Source organism: Bos javanicus, chromosome 4 (assembly GCF_032452875.1).
Source record: "Bos javanicus breed banteng chromosome 4, ARS-OSU_banteng_1.0, whole genome shotgun sequence".
NCBI lineage: Eukaryota > Metazoa > Chordata > Mammalia > Artiodactyla > Bovidae > Bos > Bos javanicus.
The window spans coordinates 50,407,243-50,426,592 of NC_083871.1; the positions used below are offsets into that span (position 1 = coordinate 50,407,243).

A 19,350-nucleotide genomic window follows, 5' to 3' on the forward strand; every position below is an offset into this window, starting at 1 on the left:
GCATTAGAAAGCAGAATCTGCAAAAACTCATATCTAGGAAGTCTACACTCCCACCTACTGTAATAGGAGAAAGAATATGTCTTTTGTTTCTGCTGCCTTGTAAGACTATATGTCATTGGTAGAACACTGAACAAATTCAAAACCTAGGCAAGAGCATCTAGGAAGGAAGTATAGTAAGCTTCCTCCTAGGCCTTCCAGCCCTGACAATACAAGAAGAGGACTAAAGGGGGTATGAAGTATTTTTCATTACTAAATCATAACACATTCTTCAATATTAAATGCCAACAGTTAATATTAACAAACTAATAATGTTTAATTCTGGTGTAAAAAAAAATAAACAAAATATGTTTTTCATGTGGCAAGTCAGACCTTGGTTGGTATTGACCCTTGTGAAAGAATTTCATTAGTCATAACACATTTGGTAATCATATAGATGCAGTGTTAAGTTTTGATTTTGCACACAGTCTGAGACTACTGAAAATGATAGTATTAAAAATATAACGTAAAAGCAAACAAAATGTAATGTAATGTAATGACCCTCAATGCTGAGATTTTTTAAATTACCATCCTATTGTTGGTGTTTAATGATCTATTTGAATGCAGAAAACCTCAATACTGCAAGGAGTCTATAACTGGAATGAACATTTTGGAAAACATTAGAAAACATTTGAACTCATTGTAAATTGAGTTAATGTGGATAGTTGTGATAAATAGTCTTATTAAAAATTGGTTAAAGAATAGAATGTACTCAGAATTTACAGTAAAATATACTTATTATAGAACTGTAGAAAGCATGACACATTTTTTAATGAATAAAGGCATTATTTTTTTCATTAAAAAATCTGAGCAAAGTTAAGGAAAAAATATTTTAACTTATGGGTATTTTACTCCTACAGATGTGCATATTCCAATGGTTTCTTTTGAGAAATACTCATTTCACACTTGAATTTAACAATTTAAAATCTATCATTAGATTTAAAATAATTCTAATGGTCTCAAAATGAATCTTAAGATACTTTCTTAAGCTATGACCAACCTAGACTGCATATTAAAAAGTAGAGACATTACTTTGCCAACAAAGGTCCATCTAGTCAAAGCTATGGTTTTTTCAGTGGTCATGCATGAATGTGAGAGTTGGACCATAAAGAAAGCTGAGTGACGAAGAATTGATGCTTTTGAACTCTGGTTTTGGAGAAGACTCTTGAAAGTCCCTTGGACTGCAAGGAGATCCAATCAGTCAATTCCTAAACGAAATTGGTCCTGATTATTCATTGGAAGACTGATGCTGAAGCTGAAGCTCCAATACTTTGGCCACCTGGTGCAAAGAACTGACTCACTGGAAAAGACCCTGATGCTGGGAAAGACTGAAGGCAGGAAGAGAAGGGGATGAGAGAGGATAACATGGTTGGATGGCATCACTGACTCAATGGGGATGAGTTTGAGCAAGCTCCAGGAGTTGGTGATGGACAGGGAAGCCTGGTGTGCCACAGTCCATGGGGTTGCAAAGAGTTGGACACGACTGTGAATGAACTGAACTGAAGATACTTTCTCAGCCTTTCAAAATAGGACACCTCATCTTCTATTATCCATATTTCTAATATTTTTATTACCTAATATATCCAGAATGAAAGAATTATAAATTAAACCACACACGTGCACATACATACACAGGTGTGTGTGCACATACACACACATAAACACCCCCAAGTGAAGCATTTTGAAGTTAAATATCTTTTGGAGGATGTTAATGCTGAAAAAAAGATGGAGTAATTTCACTTCATCAGAACTATATAGAACAATATTTACAAATAATGGATATCATATTACTAAATTTATATATACACTGATTTTTTAAAGGGATTATAGTAAAACGAAGTACAATTTTTGTCTCTGTAGACCAAAGCTGTATCCCAACAGTCTGCTATCCATTTACTCAATTGTTCAGTTCCAGTATACTTGGATAGCAGCAGAATTACTGACTTATAAACCAGTAGGTAACAGCTTTATCAACTAGTACCGTGCTGTGCTAAGTCACTTTAGTCCAGTTTGACCCTATGCGACCCTGTGGACTGTAGCCTGCCAAGCTCTGCTGTCCATGTGATTCTCCAGGCAAGAGTACTGGAGTGGGTTGCCATGTCCTCCTTCAGGGGATCTTCCTGACCCAGGGATTGAACCCATGTCTCTTAAATCTCCTTCACTGGCAGGTGGGTTCTTTACCATCAACTAGAATACAGTTCTTAATGTGGGGCTCCTTTTGCCTTTACTCTTACAGTCTCCACTTATTACCATAGTTACTTAGATCAGCCCCTTTCCCCTCAACCCCTGCAGAGAGGTTGTTTTATGTTATTTCAGATGTTCTTATCATAGTCTAAATTCTTTCCTGGTATCCCCAAACCTCCTAAATGATTGTTTTAAATATTGTATACATTGATGTTCACTCGTTGTGCTATAAAGTTCCACAGATTTTGACAAGTGCACGTTCATGTGTCACGATTACATACAGAAAAGTTTTGCTGCCTAAAAATCCCTTGTGCCTGATCTTATCTTAGAACCCTTGACAACTACTGCTCTTTCATTTCCTCTACAGTTTTGTCTTTTATAGAATGTTATATAATTGGATTATACACTCTGTATTTTTGCTACTTGGTAGCTCATTTTGTTTTATTGCTGAATAATATTCCTGAATAATATTCCATTGTACAAATGTACTCCAGTTTAGCCATTCACCTATTGAGGGATTTCTTCCAGTTTTTGGTGATTATGAATAGGCTGCTAATTAACATAAGTGTGCAGGTTTGTAAGTTTTCAACTCAACTGGGTGTAACCTAGGTAAATACCTAGGAGTGTGACTGCTGAACTGGATTATGAGACTACTTATAGCATTGCATGAAACTGCCAAATTGTATTTCAAAGCAACTGTAGCATTTTCCATTCCCAACAGGAAGAGATGAGAGTTCCTTTTGCTCTGCACTCTAACCAACATTGTCAGTATTTGGTATTATCTGTTTAAATTTTAACTTCTAATATGTATGTAGTGGTATTTCATTGTCATTTTAATTTGAAGTTCCCTAATCAAACATGATGTTGAATATCTTTTTATAAATACTTGCCATTTGTATGTCTTCTTTGGTGTGTTGTTTTTTCAGATCCTTTGCCCATTTCTTAAGTGGGTTGTTTGTGTTCTTATTGTTGAGTTTTAAGAGTTCTTTGTATATTTTGGAAACAAGTCTTTATCAGATATGTGTTTTACAAATATTTTCTCCTTTTCTGTGGTTTGTCTTTTGATTCTCTTAAAAGTGTCTTTCACAAAGCACAAGTTTTAAATTTCAATAAAGACAACATTTTATTTCATATTGTGGTTTTTATATTGTTTCTAAAAACTCATCATCAAGCCCAAACTCTGAGATTTCCCTCTATGTTTTCTTCTAAAAGTTCTATAATATTGTGATTTATATTTAGATCTAAATACATTTTTAGTATTTAGTAAGGTTTGTGTCTAGATTTATTTATTTTTGCTTATGGATGTGGAATTGTTTCAGCATATTTTCTTGAAAAGATTATCCTTTCTCCATTGAATTGTCTTTACTCTTTTACCAAAGATCAGTTGACTGCCTCTGTGTGGGTCTAATTTATGTATCTGTTCTTTCATCTGACTTAACTATTTAAGCTTTGTAAAAAGTCTTGAAGTTGGGTAGTGTCAGTCCTCTGACTTTGTTCTTTTGTATTGTGTTAGCTATTCTCAACCTTTTGCTTATCCACATAGACTTTAGAATGGTTTCATTGATATCCACAAAATAGGGTGATGGAATTTTGATATGTTACAACAAATACATAGATTGAGTTGAGAAAAATCAATGGATCAACAATATTGAGTCTTCCAATCCATGACTATCTTTATACTTATTAAGATCTTCTTTGATTTCTTTCATTAGAATTTTATACTTTTCCACATAGAGATCCTATACAAATGTTCTTAGATTTAAGTTTTATTTTGGGGGTGCTATCATTAACTGTATTGTGTTTTCAATTTTGATATCCAATTGTTCATTGCTGGCATAGAAGAAAACAACTGACTCTGGCAAACTAACTAGCATCTTGCAAACTTGCTCTAATCAGCTATAGTTTCAGAACTTTTGAAAATTTTTCTATAGAGAAGATCATGTCACCTGTGAACAAAAGATTATTTCATTTCTTCCTTCTTAATATGTATACTTTTAATTTCTTTGTCTTATTGAACCATCTAGGACTTCTAGTATAATAACGAATATAGGTGGTAAGAAAGGATATTTTTACCTTGTTCCTGACTTCCTGGCAAAGCATCTAACTTCTCACCATTAAATATGTTAGTTTTAGGTTTTTTGGTAGATACTCATTACCAAGTTGAGAAAATTCCTGTCTATTACTAGTTTGCTGATTATTTTTAAAAATATTTTTAAAATATTGAATAAAAATTATTCAATCTTGATTTTGTCAAGTGCTTTTTTTTATTCATACAATTATATAATTTTTCTGCTTATACAATCTTCATCATATGAACCTGGGGGCAGGGATCCTAGAGTAAAACCTCAGGAAACAGTGAGGGCAGCCACTAAGACTGGACTACCAAGATTTTCCAGCTCTCAAATTGGTCCACACGTAGCCTCTATCAATTCATTAAAATTAAAAATTTAATCTTCCAAGAGTACACAGCTTCAGCAGTTTATGTTCCTAGTGAATTGGTATTTGGGATTCTTTATATTCACCTGTCTCTCCAGATTTCAGAGTGGCAGTTTGTCCTCTGATGTTCTTTCTCTGATGAGTCTAATGAAAGTCAATGAATCAGTTTACTTGAGTTTTTTTCTTGTCCTGAAAAGGGAAGTGGTGACTTCCATGCTCTTTACATGTTAAAGCTAAAACTGAAGGTAGACCTGAATCTCTTCTTCATGTCTACAGTCAAGCAACAAGATTTCAAAACTTCTTGTCCAGTCCCTGCATGCATGCATGCTAAGTCACTTAAGTCATATCTGACTCTTCACAACACTGTAGCCCACCAGGCTCCTCTGTTCATGGGATTCTCCAGGCAAGAATACTGTAGTGGGTTGCCACGACCTCCTCTAGGGGACCTTCTTGGCCCAGGGACTGAACCTCCATCTCCTGCAAATCTTGCATTGCATGTGGATTCTCTACCACTGAGCCACTGGGGAAGCCCAGTCCAGTCCCTACTAGCCAGCTAAGGGTTGATATACCATCCTATTCCCACTTCCTTGCTCTAACACTCTCTGTGGGCTTGTTATTGTTGCTATTCTATCTTTATTTTTTTTAAGGAAGCATCACAGTCCTCTGAGGCATTTTATTTGTATGTATTACATCCTTAGAAAAAGAATCTAAGGATTTTCCCTCCTGTATGTTTTCATCTTGCTTTTTCATGGTACATGATACCAGCTGAGGTTGTCAGTACAATGAAACTGATGGGATGGGAACAGGTTATTCTGCTATTTTTCTAGATCTTTGAGTTGCACATCAAATCTGGGGCTGATCACTCCACGCTTATTTAGCCTGCCTGTGAGGTTCACAACAATTTTCCTAGCCCTGTGATCATTAATGATTTCAAATTCGCCAATGTAACCATGCTTCATCATCACTGTTAGAAACCTGACGATGACTTTGGAGCACGACCTAATAAGGACCTGGTGTTTGCCTCTCTTTTTGGCATTGTTGATACTCTTTTGAGATCATCAGCCAGGACATTCATGCACACCATTCTGGCGGCACGGAAAGATGGCGGACAGAGCTATTCTATCTTTAAAGATATGACCTAAAATGATGATGACCACAATGATGACTTAGGAGGACACTCCAAAGGTTTGAGTCTGAGAAAACTTATGTCCTTTGGTTTTTCAGTGTTTTCATGACTGTTCATTAACAACAATGTAATTTTCACTGCTTTATAGATTAAAAAAAAACATCACTGTGATATCCCCAGAACATGATTATCAGCTATGGTAACTGAGACTGGGAAAGTTATGTTTTATCTTTTAATGCTTCTGCTACTCAGGCTTTTTCTGTTTATTTCTACTCCAGTTAAGACAGATTTGTATGTATAATCTTTCTCAGATCAGTGAACTAGCACCAGGACACCAAATTTCCATTAATATTGTTACCTTTTTAGAGATAGCCTTTAATTAACCAGGTTCTGACTTGAGCAGCACTGTTCTGGTGAGGTATGTGCTTGTGTCTAAGTCAGTGGGTCACTTGGTATCTCCCTACCTACTTGCTAGAAATTGTATTCCTTATCTCATAGCATATATTGGTACAATAAATGACTGCACCATTGTCATCTTCTTTGGCCATATGATCTCATTCCATCACACTTGAAATTGATGAAAACATTTCTCATGTTTGGTAAATAGGCCAGATGGACACAGAGAGTCAAGCAAAATGAAGAAACATAAGAATATTTTCCAATCTAAAGAACAAAATAAAACTCCAGAAACAGATGTTAATGAAACAGGTAAGTAATTTAGCTGATAAAGAGTTCAAAATAATGGTCATAAAGATTCTCACTACTGGCAGAAGAACAATACCTCAACAAAGTAAGAATATCAGCAGAGATAAAAGTATAAGAAAGTACTAAAAAAAAACAACCCTACAAAGATGAAGAATACAATAACTGAACTGAAAAATTTAAATTGAGGAGCTCATCAGTATACTGAAAAGTGAAAGTGAAGTCACTCAGTCATGTCCCACTCTTTGGGAACCCATGGGCTGTATAGCCTATCAGGCTCCTTCGTCCACGGGATTTTCCAGGCAAGACTGCTGGAGTGGATTGCCATTTCCTTCTCCAGGAGATCTTCCTGACCCAGAAATCAAACCCGGGTCTCCTGCATTGCAGGCAGACACTTTACCGTCTGAGCCACCAGGGAAGCTGACCAAGCAAAAGAAAGAATCAGTGAACCTGAAGATAAGGTGGTGGAATCCATCCAATCAGAAGAGGAAAAAGAAAAAAGGAATGAAAAGAGTAAAGACAGATTAAGGGAATTATGGGAAAGCATCAAGCAGCCCAATATATATACTGTAGGGGTCTCAGGAGGAGGAGATAGAGAAAAAGGGGCAGAAAGCTTATTCAAAGAAATAATAAATGAAAATTTCCTTAACCCATGGAAAGAAACAGATATCTATTTGAAGTATCTTCAAATATCTTCTATTTGAAGCTCAGTTCAGTTCAGTCACTCAGTCGTGTCCGACTCTTCGCGACCCCATGAATCGCAGCACACCAGGCCTCCCTGTCCATCACCAACTCCCAGAGTTCACTCAGATTCACGTCCATCGAGTCAGTGATGCCATCCAGCCAACTCATCCTCTGTCGTCCCCTTCTTCTCCTGTCCCCAATCCCTCCCAGCATCAGAATCTCTTCCAATGAGTCAACCCTTCGCATGAGGTGGCCACAGTACTGGAGTTTCAGCTTTAGCATCATTCCTTCCAAAGAAATCCCAGGGCTGATCTCCTTCAGAATGGACTGGTTGGATCTCCTTGCAGTCCAAGGGACTCTCAAGAGTCTTCTCCAACACCACAGTTCAAAAGCATCAATTCTTCGGTGCTCAGCTTTCTTCACAGTCAAGAAGAGATAAGAAAGCCTTCCTCAGAGATCAATGCAAAGAAATAGAGGAAAACAACACAATAGGGAAGACTAGAGACCTCTTCAAGAAAATAACATTTTAATATACTAGTTATGAACATTTGTTGCAAAAAATGCCAGATAAGCAAAGAAAAAAGTCACCTCTAGTCAGGACATCTGGAGATAAAATCTGTTAACATTTTTAGGTGTGAATATGTGTTTATGTGTGTGAAAAGTTTTTATTGTCAGTAAATATATTTCCTAAATCTCATTTCAATAGCTATTTAATGTTCCATCATACATCATACAAAATAATTCATTTATTGAGTTATTTAATCCTACTTGGGGCACTTGAGTTGTATGTAATTATACAACACTAAATAATGCCATAATGAATATTCTCATAGAAAAATACAAATGAAATCAAAATTATTTTGCCAAGTTCCAGGAAAATAAGCCAATTTGGAATTTAACTGAAACAACACGTAAACTCTAGTGTAACACTGGAAAGACCTGCTCCAGTAGGACTAATGAATTTTCCTTTCCCTTTATTTTTATCAGAGATTTTTTTACTGTACAATTCTCCCATTCTTCACATCAGCACATTTCTTTTCCTTTACTAGAATTTAGGTAATTTATTTTTTTCATTTTATTGGCAAACATCATCAATGCAACAAATTGTAAACACTGCCCTCTCTCTTTCTTCTCATCTACCTCCCTCAAGAATTTTCCTCCCGAGCTCAGCTAGTGAGCTCAGTGACAATTACAAACTATATCATTTACATATTTTCTAAAATTAAATGGTATTGTATAGTAGATATATTCAGCAATTGTACTGAAAGTGTAGCTAACAAATGTCTTTCGTTGTTAATTTTTTATGGGAGTATAGCTGATTTACAATGTACTGTTAGTTTCAGGTATACAGCAAAGTGAATCAGTTATTTAGATACATATATCCAACTCTATTTTTAAGATTCTTTTCTCATTTAGGCCATTATTGAGCATTGAGTAGAGTTCCCTCTGCTGTACAAAATCTATACATTTGAGTCTCTTTCTTTCTGTACACATCTCTAGCTGTATCAATACTACAGTTGTCATACTGAAGAATTAAAAATGAATGTCAAGTAAAAAAAAAAAAAGAAGAAGAAAATTAGAGATACCAAGGGAACAATTCATGCAAAGATGGGCTCGATAAAGGACAGAAATGGTATGGACCTAACAGAAGCAGAAGATATTAAGAAGAGGTGGCAAGAATACACAGAAGAACTGTACAAAAAAGATCTTCATGACCCAGATAATCACGATGGTGTGATCACTGACCTAGAGCCAGACATCCTGGAATGTGAAGTCAAGTGGGCCTTAGAAAGCATCACTACGAACAAAGCTAGTGGAGGTGATGGAATTCCAGTTGAGCTATTCCAAATCCTGAATGCTGGGAAAGTGCTGCACTCAATATGCCAGCACATTTGGAAAACTCAGCAGTGGCCACAAGACTGGAAAAGGTCAGTTTTCATTCCAATCCCAAAGAAAGGCAATGCCAAAGAATGCTCAAACTACCGCACAATTGCACTCATCTCACACGCTAGTAAAGTAATGCTCAAAATTCTCCAATGGAATATTACTCAGCTTTAAAAAAAGAACACATTTGAGTCAGTTCTAATGAGGTGGATGAAACTGAGCCATTATACAGAGGGAAGTAAGTCAGAAAGAGAAACACCAGTACAGTATATTAATGAATATATATGGAATTTGGAAAGACAGTAACAATGGCCCTATATGCAAGACAGCAAAAAAGACACAGATGTAAAGAACAGACTTTTGGACTATGTGGGAGAAGCTGAGGGTGGGATGATATGAGAGAATAGCATTGAAACATGTATATTGTCATATGTAAAACAGATGACCAATGCAAGTTCAACGCATGAAGCAGGGCACTCAAAGTCGGTGCTCTGGGACAACCCAGAGGGATTGCATGGGAAGGGAGGTGGGAGGGTGGTTCAGGATGGTGGGGCACATGTACACTCATGGCTGATTCATGTTGATATATGGCAAAACCACTATAATATTGTAAAGTAATTGCCTCCAATTAAAACAAATAAATTTATTTAAAAAAAGAAGATAGCAAGGAAACTGAATAGACATTTTTCCAAAGAAGATATCCAAATGGCCAACAGATCCATAAAAAAGGTGCTCAACATCACTAATCATCATGGAAATGCAAATCAAAACTATAATGAGATACCATCTCACACTTGTTAGAATGGCTATTATCAAGAAGACAAGCGATAACAAATGCTCATGAAGATGTGGGGAAAAGGGAGTCCTTGTGCACTATTGATGGGAATGTAAATTAATTGTCACTTATGGATAACAGTATGGAGGCTTCTCAAAAAATTAAAAATAGAACTACCATGTGTTCTAGAAATCTCACTTCTGGATCTATATTCAAGGAAGTAAAAATAAGAGTTAAAAGATACCTGCAGCCACATTATTTATTGTAGTACTATTCACAATAGTCAAATACAGAAACACCTTTTAAGTGTCTGTTAGCAGATGAATGGATGAAGATGTTTACATACACAATGGAATTTTGAAGTCATGAGAAAGAAGGAATTTTTGCCATTTGCAACAACATGAATGGCCTATGAGATATTATGCCACATGCAATAAGTCAGACAGAAAAAGACAAAAACTACAGGGTTTCATTTATCTGTTGAATCTAAATAAAATGCCAAGCTCATAGAAATAGAGTGCAGAAGAGTGGTTGACAGGGACTGGGCAGTGGGGGAAACAGAAAGAGGCTGGTAAGAGTATACAAACCTTCAGCTCTGAGATGAAGAAATTCTGAGTACCTAATATAAAATATGATGACTGTAGTTGATAACACTGTGTTGTACAAATGAAAGTTGCTAAGAGTAAAACTTGAATGTTCTCTCATATGCAAAAATGATAAATATATGAGGTGATGGATGTGTTAATTAACTAGATGGGGGATACGTCTATGACCACAAGGCACATATTAAATATTTTATGGTTTTATATATGAATTACACCTCAATGAAGCAGAAATATTTTTAAAAGAAAAAGATAAAAAAGAAAATCAGAGAATCTGCAATGGTAGTGCTTTTTGGAAACATTAAGGAAGAGGTAAAATAACAAGTGTAAAGGAGTCATTAGATATTCACAGCTGCAAAGTAGAACAGGGTGATGTGTTGGGCTTTTGTCTTCAATTCCAGCAGCCAACCATGAGTGAAGACAGACAGTCTTACAAGGGTAGCCATGACTTTTTCCATCTAGAGCTGTCCAGAGTTGATCATGGTGATCTGGGGATATAACTGTGATGTTTCTCAGGCTGCGGAACAGTGAAAATTACACTGTTGCTAATAAGCAGTCAGGAAAAGATCATAGAACCAAGAAACATATGTTTTCTCAGGCTCAAACCTCTGTAGATTCCTCCTGGATAGACAATGTGGTGATCATTCTAAACACTCTCATAGGTTGAAACTTCTGCCAAAAGTGCCTAGAGGCACATGGCTTGCATATCTTGATAAAGTTTCTAGAAATCTAAAGTTGTGATGATCTTATTAATCCCTTCCAATGTTATGATCTTTTCCAGTCATACCTCTTTTATCTAAAATATTGTATTTTCAGCTCACTTCTTCTCTAACTTTGTGTTACCCAGAGTCTAATTCACTTTTATCTGAATCATGTAAGAAAAGTTAAAGAAGTTAGTGAATCTCTAATGAACACTAAGGGGGAAAGGGGGGTTGAGGTGAATTGAGAGACTGGGACTGATACATATACACTAGTATGTATAAAATAGATAACTAATGAGAACCTTCTGTATAGCACACGGAACTCTACTTAATGCTCTGTGGTGACCTAAATGGGAATGAAATCGAAAAAAGAGGGGATATGTGAATCAGTTCAGTTCAGTTCAGTCACTCAGTCATGTCCGACTCTTTGCGACCCCATGAATCGCAGCATGCAAGGTCTCCCTGTCCATCACCATCTCCCAGAGTTCACCCAGACTCATGTCCATCGAGTCAGTGATGCCATCCAGCCATCTCATCCTCTGTTGTTCCCTTCTCCTCCTGCCCCCAATCCCTCCCAGCATCAGAGTCTTTTCCAATGAGTCAACTCTTCACATGAGGTGGCCAAAGTACTGGAGTTTCAGCTTTAGCATCAGTCCTTCCAATGAACACCCAGGACTGATCTCCTTTAGGATGGACTGGTTGGATCTCCTTGCAGTCAAGGGACTCTCAAGAGTCTTCTCCAACACCACAGTTCAAAAGCATCAATTCTTCGGTGCTCAGCTTTCTTCACAGTCCAACTCTCACATCCATACATGACTACTGGAAAAACCATAGCCTTGACTAGATGGACCTTTGTTGGCAAAGTAATGTCTCTGCTTTTCAATATGCTATCTAGGTTGGTCATAGCTTTCCTTCAAAGGAACAAGCGTCTTTTAATTTCATGGCTGCAATCACCATCTGCAGTGATTTTGGAGCCCCCAAAAATAAAGTCTGACACTGTTTCCACTGTTTCCCCATCTATTTCCCATGAAGTGATGGGACCAGATGCCATGATCTTCGTTTTCTGAATGTTGAGCTTTAAGCCAACTTTTTCACTTTCCTCTTTCATTTTCATCAAGAGGCTTTTTAGTTCCTCTTCACTTTCTGCCATAAGGGTGGTGTCATCTGCATATCTGAGGTTATTGATATTTCTCCTGGCAATCTTGATTCCAGCTTGTGCTTCTTCCAGCACAGCATTTCTCATGATGTACTCTGCATAGAAATTAAATAAGCAGGGTGACAATATACAGCCTTGACGGACTCCTTTTCCTATTTGGAACCAGTCTGTTGTTCCATGTCCAGTTCTAACTGTTGCTTCCTGACCTGCATATAGGTTTCTCAAGAGGCAGGTCAGGTGGTCTGGTATCCCCATCTCTTGAAGAATTTTCCACAGTTTATTGTGATCCGCACAGTCAAAGGCTTTGGCTAGTTAATAAAGCACTATGTGAAATACATATAGCTGATTCACTTCACTATATAGCAGAAACTAACACAACATTGTAAAGCAACCATACCCCAATTTTTTTTTTAAAAAGCAGAAAAAAATAATGTAATCTCTACACATCAATGCTTCTCCAAAATAAAAATCCTATACAATCCTACATACATTCAGTGAAATAACCTATCTGGTGTCACATCCATTCTTCCAAAAACCTTAATTACCTCATGTATTATTAATAATGACCTGGGTTTGATCCCTGGGTTGGGAAGATCCCCTGCAGGAGGGATGGCAACCCACTCCAATATTCTGGCCTGGAGAATTCCATGGACTGTATATCCATGGGGTCACAAAGAGTTGGACATGACTGAACAACTTTCACTTCATTATTAATAATATTAATCCCTGAAGATTTGAGTAGACTATCTTCAGACTGAGGTAGAACTTTCATTTTGTTGCCTCATTTTGCAGCCTCTACATATTGGTTCAAAGAACTAACTCTGGAAATTTCAAGAGATACACTTAAAGAATCCCAAATAGTATCCTGTTACATTCTTTCATCATATTTAGCTAATGCCTACTCTGAGCTATCTATAATAAAGAAGGTAGACAATTCTTTTCAACAAAGATGACTATGTTATTTCCATTTATCTTATCTCTTTTCTTCCCAAACACCCATAAGTCATCTATTCACACACATCTCTTCTTTTGGAAAAAGAGTTATGGTACAGGGTGAGTTTGTACTGATGGTAAGACTCAGAGGACCACTGAAATTCTCTCCTTGGTGTTTAGTGTTTCATTGGCTGCCTGACTCTATATTCCTGATGCTTTGTCAATGTATCAAGCTGTGTTTGGAAAAGAACTTGTCCAAATTCTCCATTTTACCTCCACTTAATGTAACTGGTGATGGCGTGGAAATTCTCTTCAAGGTAAACATGAAGAAACTCTAAGGTGGTAATACTTGCCCTTCAGTTGAAATAATTACCTGGTCTTTACTGACTGCAGACTTTTGGGTGTTGATAGAACACATTCGGCAGGTTCTTTTTAAAAATAGGTAATGATCCTTTAGAGGATGAAACCCCACTTCATAACATGCAATTTTGTTAACCACTCTGTTTAGAAAACTGGGCTCCCTCTGGTTTCCCAGCGCTGGTAGCTCTGCTTGACGCATGAGGTTGGAGCTGCGTCCGTCATGCCACTTTAGATTACTGGATCTCACAGGATGCTACAAGGCAGACACACCCCAGGCTGACTCACTGAGTGGGAAGTTTAAAAAGATGGTTTTCCTCAGCCATCAATTAGATAAACCACATTTTCCAGGAGAAAAACAGCATCTTGAAAAGTTCTTTACAAACAAAGCTCTCTTGCTCATAATGCTTTCGGTCATGTTTTCTTGTGAAGGGAAGTATAACTTTAACCTTAATTGCACTTACAAATTAGCAAGTAAAATATAATGCCACCCTTTCCCCCGTCCTTCCTTCCTTCCTTTCTTTTTTTTTCCTTCAAAAGGAGACCCTTTCATGATTTTAGCTCTGGTAAAATTAGAGCTTTCTTCCTCTTTGCCTCTTCCCTCAAAGTTGTGGTTTTGACCAACCACGTGGTGAATAAGTTATAGATGCCTGAGCTCTGTTTCCTCTGCCCTAGTTACTCTTCTTTATACATTTTCTTTCTACCTTTTTTGCAACCTCCTTGAAAATATAGTGAGGAAAGGACATTTTCAGATTGTGTCTTTTTGAAAACGGCAATTTGGATTTAAGATATTTGTCAGGAAGAATTAAGCACCGAATAATAATTTAAATCTCTTTGCCTCATGTTTCTCCAGTGCTGGCTCTGTGTTTGGAAAGTAATGGATAAGTGTCTCTCACTGTACTGTAGGATTCCAAAGAACAAAGGGCATGTTTGTGGCTTCTATCTCTTGGTATACAAAGTACCTAATGCACATTAAGTTACATGTTAAAATAGACCTTCTTTATCACATAAATGAATAAATGAGAAAAATACATAATCAAATAATTTTCACAAAATATTTTGTACAAAATCTCTTGATCTTACTCATCCAAAACTTGAGACCAAGATGACAATATTATTGCTTGGGATTCCATACTGATATTTTGGGTCTGAAGATCCTCTGTATATCCTTTTAATACTGATATCTAGATGTGAGACCAGCAGTTGATCATCTCCATCCCTTTACTGTCCTACTTTTGGGTATGTGAATATAAGGATCCAGGATCATTAAGGCATCCCCCTGCTTTTTGGTCTCTTGTGCTAAGTCACTTCAGTTTGACTACTTGTGATCCTATGGACTGTAGCCCACCAGGCCCCTCTGTCCATGGGATTCTCCAGGCAAGAATACTGGTCTCTTAGATTTGTCTTTATTGGAGTCAATTTACAGCAGCCAATGGTAATATGTGCTCAGTAAATTCAGATGAAAGCAGTGCCAACAGGTAAGAATAATGTGACCAGGTTTTCTTGTATGGATATGTGTGTGGGTGTGTGTCTGTATTATCCTATTTAAGTCTCATAATAATTGAGAAAGTTATTATCTTCACCTCACAAATGAGAAAATAGCAGCTGGTTCAGATAAGTAGTTTGCTACAAGTCAGAAAACTGAAGTTTTGCATTCTGGCTTCAAGATGTGTACTCATAAATACTAAATAATGCTGCTCCCACCAAATTATATTTCCTCTCTGGTATTAGATATTCTGCCACTCTTTTCCATTTGAATTACATTAGATATTTTTGAAAATTTATTTTACAACAGAATAGTAGTAAAATAGACACCATGGAGATAAAGTCTGTGCCCTTTGATAGTGGATGTTATGATTCCTGTGTTATGGCTTAAGGCATCACCACTGCTTCTTTAGGGGATGGGGCAGGTTAAAACCTGCCCCCCCCACCACCCTTGGGACTAGGAGAATGGGGCAGGTGAAACAGGAAATACAGTTCTTAATATGGAATGAACAAAACCATCCAAAGCTTTCCATATCACCACTGTCTCCTTGGGTGTCCTGAGCTCCATCCTATATTTTGAAAGGCTTAGGAACACTCCAGGCCTATGGGTTGGATGCCAACATATGGTAACTCAGACAAGCCAACATTCTTCAGACATAGCAGAGCACTCTCTGTTGAACAATCAGAGGGCATACAGGCACCTGCAATGGGTGCTCACTTGGAATAAAAGGGATGGCCTCTGAGCATCACTGGCTCAGGTCCCAAAAGGCTTTGGGGTGCTGCATGGTGCTAACATAAATAAGAAAAAATAAGAGCAGACTTTGCATATTGAGCCTGCTCCTCTCCTCCAAGCACAGAAGGTCTCTCCCACTCCTCCGTCCTACCTGTCTACATTCTTCTCTATCTCCCAACCTATATATTCTACCAACTGTTTCTGATCAAACATTATATGCTTTCAGGCAGCTTTAGGATCCTATTCTGGAAGTCAGTGCTGAGCACTGTTTTATATGAATGTTCCATAGGTTCCAAACATCCTAATGTTCTCACAGGTAACAGATGGAATAGGGGAAGTTCGTGAATAAGGAAAAGCAAGGGGGAAAAATCATATTAATATGTTTCAAAATATAATATTGCACCTAAGACTCCAGAGGATCTTACAGAAGGTCTTAATGTATTTAAAGGCTTTTGAGTATCATCATATTAGCATATTTTCAGAAGTTGTTTTTCAAAAACTGAAGTTGCCAAATGCTGAAATCAATCCAGTTTGGATACTAAATTTATGCCATCTTTTCTATTGTAAATTGATAATTATATACTCTACTGACCCTGTCCCAATATATATGAATTTCAACAAGCCTTTTTATAAGAGAGAGTCTTTCTGATAGAAAGTTCCTATCATTAATCAAGGGTAACTACAGATGTCGGACATGACTGAGCGACTTCACTTTCACTTTTCACTTTCATGCATTGGAGAAGGAAATGGCAACCCACTCCAGTGTTCTTGCCTGGAGAATCCCAGAGACAGAGGAGCCTAGTAGGAGGCCGTCTATGGGGTCGCACAGAGTCGGACACGACTGAAGCAACTTAGCAGCAGCAACTACAGATGAGTAGGTGAGAAGACCATTAGTGAGCTTGATGCAGCTTGGAGAGGAGTTTCCAGAGCTGCTTCAGTTCAGTTCAGTCACTCAATCCTGTCCAACTCCTTGTGACCCCATGAATCACAGCACACCAGGCTTCCCTGTCCATCACCAACTCCTGGAGTTTACTCAAACTCATGTCCATCAAGTCAGTGATGCCATCCAACCATCTCATCTTCTGTCATCCCCTTCTCCCACCTTCAATCTTTCCCAGCATCAGGGTCTTTTCCAGTGAGTCAGTTCTTTACATCAGGTAGCCAAAGTACTGGAGTTTCAGCTTCAGCATCATCCCTTCCAATGAATATTCAGGACTGATTTCCTTTAGGATGGACTGGTTGGATCTCCTTGCAGTCAAGGGACTCTCAAGTGTCTTCTTCTCCAACACCACAGTTCAAAAACATCAATTCTTCAGTGCTCAGCTTTCTTTACAGTCCAATTCTCACATCCATACATGACTACTGGAAAAACCATAGCTTTGACTAGACAGACCTTTGTTGGCAAAGTAATGTCTCTATTTTTTAATATGCTGTCTAGGTTGGTCATAGCTTTTTTTTCAAGAAACAAGCATCTTTTAATTTCATGGCTGTAGTCACCATCTGCAGTGATTTTGCAGCCCCCCAAAATAAAGTCTGTCACTGTTTCCATTGTTTCCCCATTTATTTGCCATGGTGATGGGACCAGATGCCATGATCTCAGTTTTCTGAATGTTGAGTTTTAAGCAAACTTTTTCACTCTTCTCTTTCACTTTCATCAAGATGCTGTTTAGTTCTTCTTTGCTTTCTGCCATAAGGGTGGTGTCATCTGAGGTTACTGATATTTCTCCCAGTAATCTTGATTCCAGCTTGTGCTTCATCCAGCCTGGCATTTCTCAAGATGTACTCTGCATAGAAGTTAAATTAACAGGGTGACAATATACAGGCTTGACATACTCCTTTTCCTATTTGGAACCAATCTGTTCCATGTCCAGTTCTAACCAGTCTGTTGTTCCATGTCCAATTCTAACTGTTGCTTCTTGACCTGCATACAGATTTCTCAGGAGGCAGGTCAGGTGGTCTGGTATTCCCATCTCTTGACGAATTTTCCACAGTTTGTTGTGATCCACACTGTCAAAGGCTTTGGGGTAGTCAATAAAGCAGAAGTAGATGTTTTTCTGGTATTCTCCTACTTTTTCGATGATCCAACGGATGTTGGCAATTTGATCTCTGGTTACTCTGGCTTTTCTAAATCCAGTTTCAACATCTGGAAGTTCAGAGTTCATGTACTGTTGAAGCCTGGCTTGGATAGTTTTGAGCATTAAAATGATAGATTTATCTTAGAGGTTGCTTACTCTTTGTTGTAGCCATAGCTGTCAGAGACTAAAATTCCTTTACTGTCTTTGTTTACTTTGGTGACCCCTGTTGACTTTAAGTTTCCATAGAGATTCTTTCTTAAGTAGGGTCTGAGCTTTGCAGTTCTTTTAGCTATAATTCACTGTTGTTATGTTGGAGCCCTATCCCTGTGGTGGTAAGAAGTGGAGGAAGGGAAATGCTCTAGTGCTGTGATTAAGTCTTAGTCTTCAGGGAGCCTATGCCCTAAACTGACTTTCACAAATACTTCTTAGGTCCCTGTTCCAGTCCTGTCCATTGGTGTGACAGTAAGGCTAGAGGGGGCTGGAAGAAGATATTCCTCTTCTCCCCAGTCACTTAGACTCTGGTAAATGGTTTACCTTGAGGGCAGGCCTTTGTTAAGGAGGGCCAAGAGTTCTGAATGCATCTCAAAATGATTACTTTCCCTTCCCCCTGCCAGAAGCACTGGAGGCAAGGTGGGATGGGGTTTCCTCTGATATTCACCTTAAGAACCTGATTAGGTCCTTGAGGTAAAACTTATAAAATGTGAAGTTTATCCACACTGCTCCTCCAGCAATCTATCAATGACAGTTTTAAGTATTCCTGTCTATAACCTTCTGTTCCTGGGCTTCTGCTCCCATATTCTGTGATTCTCAGTTTCTACCTCTTTCTAGATTTTGTGGCACCAGTTTGTCATGTGACCTCAATTCTCAGATGGATCTAGAATGAGTTGTTGATTTTTCAGTTTGTTCAGCATTTTTCTTGTTTTGAGAACAAGAGTGATGACTTGTTCCAATCTCTTTATATATCAGGCCAGAAACTGGAAGTCAGAAAGACAGATTTATTAATATATCTAGTTTAGAGAGAGAACAGTAGTCCTGATACAGACTACTTCAAGAAATGAACTTCAGCTGTAGTTAACTCACTTGAAAAATCATATCTAAATAATAGTGAAAGGAAAATAAAATCATTGGCAAATAAAGATTATTTAAAAATCTGAAAACTGGTCTGACTCAGAATTAGTACCACGCTGCCATTTAGGAAATTTATCCATGATTGCTAAGCTATCCTAACCACTACTTTCGAGATCTAGATTTGTAAAACATATAGACAATATCAACAATTGATTTTTTGTTACTTAGATATACATTGTGAAGTGATTTCTAATGAGATACCAAGAATTCTACCACATAAACAGAAATATTTAGCAATCTCCAGCCACTGTTGGTAGAAATTCAGTAAGTAAATTCTTTCTCATAGATAATAATGCTATATAATTTGGTAAAGTAAAAGTACTATGATTCACCTGCCAGTGAATTAGCGCCTC

At 37.6% G+C, this 19,350-nt stretch overlaps 1 long non-coding RNA gene and 1 pseudogene across 2 annotated transcripts in view; both read right to left on the minus strand.

Moving 5' to 3' along the window:
• Positions 1-19,350, minus strand: part of LOC133246074 (uncharacterized) — a 195,009-nt gene that overhangs the window by 64,901 nt on the left and 110,758 nt on the right. The window lies entirely within an intron of this gene.
• Positions 1,001-7,615, minus strand: LOC133246073 (small ribosomal subunit protein uS8-like; annotated as a pseudogene).